A 6,345-nucleotide genomic window follows, 5' to 3' on the forward strand; every position below is an offset into this window, starting at 1 on the left:
GTACATGTTGCATGTGTGTGCACACTTTGAAAGCGCTGTGGCTATGGTGGCACAATGCAATGGCCGATAAGGATTACATAAGTGCGCACACGTGAACGTACGTTCCAACTTCCAATAAGCAACGTGCATTTTAATTTGTTGATCAGGTTTCGACACTTTACCTATTTATAGGTGTCCAAGCTATGCAAAAGCCTTCGAAGTAACGTGTCCGGCACAGGGATTTCCCTACACCCCCCTCAGGGGGGTGTACACCCTCCCTATATTTTTGCGACCCCCCCCCCCTGAAATTTCTCAGGTGACCCCATCCAACTCGGCCACCAGCACGTTCTAGCTGGTAGTGAGTCCAGCGCAGCGAATTACATCATGTACTGTCAAACTTGGGCTGTAGGACCACAGCGATGCAGATGATCGTAACATGCATTTCTCTAAAATCATTTGAATCATATGCATATATTGCGCGCGTGTACGAGCAAAAATGCGTGCGGGCACGCAAATTCAATGTGGATCATGAAGAAGCATTTGCGCCCAACTCAATCAAGCGACGCTTTCTGCTTTTTTCGTCTAAGGTTTTCACCGTTGGTTGCTAGATATTCATTGAGCTTCGTGAGACAAGGTGCTAGTCTTTTTTCTTTGTCGGTCGTGTCATTATGCATCTTAATGTTGAAATGCCGTTCATAATGAATCTGTATTGTAATGTACTGTGTTCTAACATGTAGAAATAAAACGGGAAAGCTGTGCAGATATGTCACCATTGTGCCACGATTGTTTCCGTGTCTAAGAAAAATTCTGTAAGCGGAACCTTCACCAAGCAAACCCCTCCCCCCCTTGAAAGCTCGGCACCCCCCCCCCCCCCCCAGCAATGACTTTCTGGGGAAATCACTGGTCCGGCACCGTATTTACGCATGTTTTGTGCATATTTTTCGATCGCGTGCATATTTGTGTGCATGTTTTGTAAGATTTTCAAGGTTTTAGACACCGTATGAGTTCGGTTCTCACTGTGAGGCGACGCATCATTTCATTACCGGCAGCAGTAAGGTAGAGTATCGCCCCCGGCGATGAAACTAAAACCGATAAGAAATAAAACCCTAGTGCCTGGGCAAGACGGGAACAAAAGGAAGAAACAGGAAAAGACAGACAGTCGCACTGAACTGCCAACCAAGCATTTTTCTTTTTCAAAGAATCTGCGCTTATACAGGGTGCTTGCTCTAACGTGTCCAGAATTTATATTTAAAGCGAGCGATAAAAAAAAGCAAGTGGTATTTTTCTGCTACTTCAGTAAGAAACAGGTACTGCTTAACTATAGTAGCACCTGTTTCTTAGTCAAGTAGCTGAAAAGTAGGGCTGGTTTCTCTCTTAATGTTCGCTTTAAATAAAATTTCTGAACACGTTAGAGCAAACACCCTGTATATCCTCCCCCCTCCCCCATATCCCTCGCACCGAACGGTTTAGATTACCACTTATCTCTGGTGATGAACCGTTCAACCTTGTGTGACAAACCAACGGCTTACTCATACATCACCTGCATCCGTGATATGGTATGCATCATGGAAGAGGAGACTTCCCTGCTTTTTATCTATAAATAAAACCTTTATTTTTTAAAACAACGGGTCACATTCCTCACAATCACTTAGGTGATTTCCCAAAGTACTGTATCTGTTAGCATCTGTATCTGTTTATTAAAGGGGCAATAAGCAGGTATCCAAGGTGCACTTTTTTGTACTGCAGTGTAATTCGTTTCCTACAGTGACGTTTAGCAAAAAAATTTTCGCAAAAAAGTAAATAATGGCTCCAAACCAACCGAATATTCACTGCACTCTTTCGCGCTCATGCCCCGCCCTGCGATGCCCCTGCGACAATAGCCACACGTCATTTTGACGTCGCGCACCATCAACCATTCAAAATGCGGGGCGCCTATACACTGATTTTGTTTTAATGTCGGGTAGTGAGGTCAATTCTAAACATATTTACACTTGTCAAACCCAAGGTAGCCAGATCAAAAGGTACCAAAGGCCCACAATATTCCATTTCATGTGCGCACTATGTTTTCAGCGCTGTATTGCTCCGCGAGGTCACAGCGGTGTTCTTACAACCGGTTCTCTCCGCACGCTGCTATTTGTGTCAACGAGGCCCGTCATCGGCTAGGAGTCCGAAATCTCCCCCATCTCCAGTGACTGGAATGTAGCTTTGCTACACATGCGAGACGTGTGACGTAGGTGCTCTCCGAGTAGGAAGGAGAGACTCACGCGGATTATGCTCTTTGAATGGCATTGTTTCGTGGTAAAGGCACTCGCTAGAAGTAAATGAATTTCATAATTGGATATCGTGAGCCACGTTCTTTCATAGAGCATAATAACTGGAGAATATTCCTGGAGCTGTTTAGTGCCCCTTTAAACAGGTACCACAATGTTCGACATGTGCCGAGAGCCCTCGAAAGCTTGTGTTTTTGTCGGAAGAGTGCTTAGATATTACAGGAATCTTAAAGGCGACAATGAGAGTTCCGCGCGCTAACCAGAGGGCGCGGCGAAAATCTGACACGCGCGCCATTTGCGGAGAAAATCGGTATGAAGCGCTGGCTGCTGTCGCGCGTTGCGCAATGGCGAACGCAGCAGCTAGCATCAAACTGTTGTGGGCTGCTCAAACTCAGATGCGGCTTCTGACCTCCTGAAAAAGCAGGGTTTTCCTTTTCTTTTCTTTTTTTGACGTATCCAACTGCAGACCATGTAAGGCCTTATGAGTCCGGACACGTTCGTGGAGTGGAAGATGTCTTCGAACACCCGGGAGGGGACAGTGCGGTGATAGCAACATGCCTTTTCTCAACTAGTCTTCCGGTTTTAAGTTCATGCATATCTCAGACGTAGGTTTTGTGGACTTCGACATTTGCCGAAAAATATCGCAAAACACCCCCCGATGTTTTCTTTCTTTCTTTTTTTTCTTTCAAATTCCACATATTCCGAAAAAGCGGTAGAGTGCGGTACCGCTGTGATGTGAGTATCGTCATGTACGCTTGTATTTATTCCAACAAAAGGTCTTCCTTGTTTCCCTGTTTTGCACTGACGAAAGGCGCCGCTGTTCATTTAGTATTTCACTTTTGCTAGTTGGTTGTTCCCCTCACTCACAAAATAGGCATTGCTTCGCGTACAATTAAATAGGCGCCCGCCCGAAACATAGCTGCCGAAAAAATCTGATTTCACTGAACCATATACATGTCAATAAGCACCTCCTGAAAATGCTTGAAACTAAATGCCGAAAACCACAAACCCTACGTGTAATGAAGGGACAGTGCAAGTGTAAAGCGGGAGCGGCCGGCAAATGTAAACAAGGTGCAACACTGGCGATATTCCTCAATCGGCACGACTTGGCGTCTGTCACCGATTTGCCATTGTGGCGGGGTTAAATCCCAATTTCGAAAGGAAGGGAAGACTACGAGAAGCCTTATTGTTTTCAACACGAGTTATTTTCTGCTACGATGAAACTGGTGTGCAAGTATAATGCACAGTAGATGACATCTGTACAGAAGTTTTACCTCGATGCTTTTGATACAGCGTAGTAAAATAAATGATATGCAGAAATGAAAAAAAAATGAAGACGTTCACATTTACTGTAAAACAGGACGCAGGTATCAAATGAGTAGAACTTGCAGGGTAGATCATACTTCGTTGTCGATCCAAATGACTTGTATCTAGCGTTGCTTGCGGCCGCGCTTGTACTGCCGGGCTGGGAAACGATAAAACCTCATACTTCCCTTGGTTCTCGGAGCTGCCAACTACGAAGCAATATGAGCCATGCGGATCTGGGGTACCCGAAACGTTTTGGTCATTGCAAAAAAAAAAGCAGCAGTTGCGTACGCCAGGAAGGCGAGAGCGGATTCGCCTCAGTAGGTTTCGCACCTCCTCGCCGCTTGGGTGGCTTGGGGCGCTGTCGTTGTCCCCTCGAAACACTATCGCACAGCAGCCCCCCACAGCTCTCGCAAAATCTGCATCAAAATACGTATTACTGCGCACGAAGCAATCCGCGCCTCTCCATTGGTCGGACGCCACAGGTGTTCGGATTGGTTGCCGGAATTTGAAAACGGCACTTCGCGCTTTCTCGCCTGCGTGCTGCGTACTATTTCGGCTCTCTCGGCTGCTAGGCGGTTTCGTTTGAAATTTGAACGGTGGACGCCGGGTCGGCAGCATCTTTCGTTGGGAGGCAAGTGCGTTCGCCGTCATCCGTTTATTATGGTGTTTTTGATCGTGTTGTACTGTTTCTGGACACAAGCATCGGTCTATGAACAGCCAATCGGATTTCAAACTGAAGTGTTATCGTGAATTCTGGCTCGATGAACACGTTCGAGCTCCGTCAGATTTGCATAGCGGTGACAAGATAATAAGATTCATGAAGCAGCATCATTTTATGTTGTCGTCATCTCGCCCCAGCATAATAAGCGATTTGCATACCATGACGCTTCAAAAATTCAATGAGCTCTTCGCCACTGGTTACAACATCACGTTTCAATGGGTCGCTGGCCACGTAGGCGTGTATGGAAATACCCGAGCAGACGCAGTAGCGAGACGCGCTGGGTCTGATGACACTTCGGCCCTGGCACCTCTGCCGCTTACAGCCTCAACATGCCGTCTATACATACGCCGTCGGTGTGCCACATGTGCTCAGCAGTTCCGTGCCGAAACAACGACTTACAACTCATTCCTACGGTCTATCGACCCATTGATGGAGTTCGTCATAACTTGCCACCGCAGCCGTAAAGAAGAGTCCCTTCTCCACCGCCTACGACTCAATGTTGCCCGTACACCCTCACTTCTCTTCAAGATGGGTCGGCTAAATTCACCAAACTGTAATGTCTGTGGAGTGGAAGCGGACATCCCACACCAACTCCTGTATTGCCAGCAGCACCTTCAACATAGGGACACCCTCCGTTGCCGTCTGCTCCAGATTGGCTTTAATGACTTTTCGTTGGCCGCTCTTCTTGGCCCCGTCTCGCACCCCAACCAGTGGGCTGTCACTGCCGCTCTCCTCGGTTTTCTCCGAGCCTCAGGACTCGTGAACTGCATGTAACGTTGTGCTAGTGTTTATTCTCTACTTTCTGTTGCTCTTTTCTTTCTGTTTCTCTTTTCTTTCTTGTTGTTCCTCTTTTCTTTCTTTGTGTTTCTCCTTTCTTTCTTTTTGTTTCTCTTTCCTTTTCCTTTCTTTTGTTTTTGTTTTCTTTCCCTTTCCTTTCTTTTTGTTGCTTTTTATTTTTCTTTCTTTCCTCTGTTTCGATCCCCCTTTTTCTTTTTCCTTCCTTTTCTTTTTCGTTTTCCCCTTCCCCTTTTTTTCTTTCTTTTCGGAATAGCAAGCCGGCTCTTTGCCTGGCTAACCTTTCCTTTCTTTTTTTCTTAATAAACATATCCCCCCCCCCATTTTATGTTTGACGTATAGCAGGCAAAGACATGATGATCAAGAGATTGTGCGCAAGTATGTGACAATAATAATAATATAATAGTTAGGGGTTTACGTCGCGAGACAACACCCCGTATTTAATGTCCCTCGCGGAACAAGCAACTTGTACCCTGCCGCCAAGTTGCTAGCGTCTTCGAACCCGCGATCTCAGGATTAGAAGGCGAATACGCTACCGACTGAGCCACCGAGGCCGGTGCAAGTTTGAGGCAGTTCGTTGTTGGGAATAGGCTATATCGATATGCGTGTTTAGAAGTTTGAACTTTGTTGCTGTGTGCCAGGAAGCGCTACACAACGGACTCAGTGCGCTCAGTGCATGTAAATGCGTCAAGCTGCCGATTGTGTCAGTACAATGGATCACATAAATTTCTGTTCATTACAACACTTTTCACATTTGCTTTGGAATCACGGAATAACTTTACGGCGTGCATGAAAGTAGTAGACATAGAGGTCAGGGGTAGCCTGTACAGGCCAGTATGGAAAGCTGAAGTCAGCAAGAGCCAGAGCCGGTCAGGCCGCGAACCGGACGGAAATACTTCTGATTGGAGGATTGAGGAAGCAATCGCTGCATCATTGGTCGTGTGCCCAGTGTTGTGTGAATTTTCCTATACTATGGGCTCTATGGGGAGTTACGGAGAGCTGGCACACAGGGCCTGGAGCCTAGCGAACGGTGCGTGGAGCTCCCTCCAAGGAGAACGGCGCCGTCCAAACATATGCACCTCCGCGGTATCCGCTTTGTCAAGGAAGGCTGCACTTTCATTTGTGGTGCAGGGAATGACGGTTTCGCCATTTTGCAAAGAGGGGGTTCAGACATACTCTCAACATTCGACTTCTACTATCGTCATGTGCTCTATCGAATAGCACTCAAACCACGTCACTATTGTGCCTGGATTTTCGATACCGTTGTTGATG

The sequence above is a fragment of the Ornithodoros turicata genome, chromosome 1 (genome assembly GCF_037126465.1).
Source record: "Ornithodoros turicata isolate Travis chromosome 1, ASM3712646v1, whole genome shotgun sequence".
NCBI classification, from domain to species: domain Eukaryota; kingdom Metazoa; phylum Arthropoda; class Arachnida; order Ixodida; family Argasidae; genus Ornithodoros; species Ornithodoros turicata.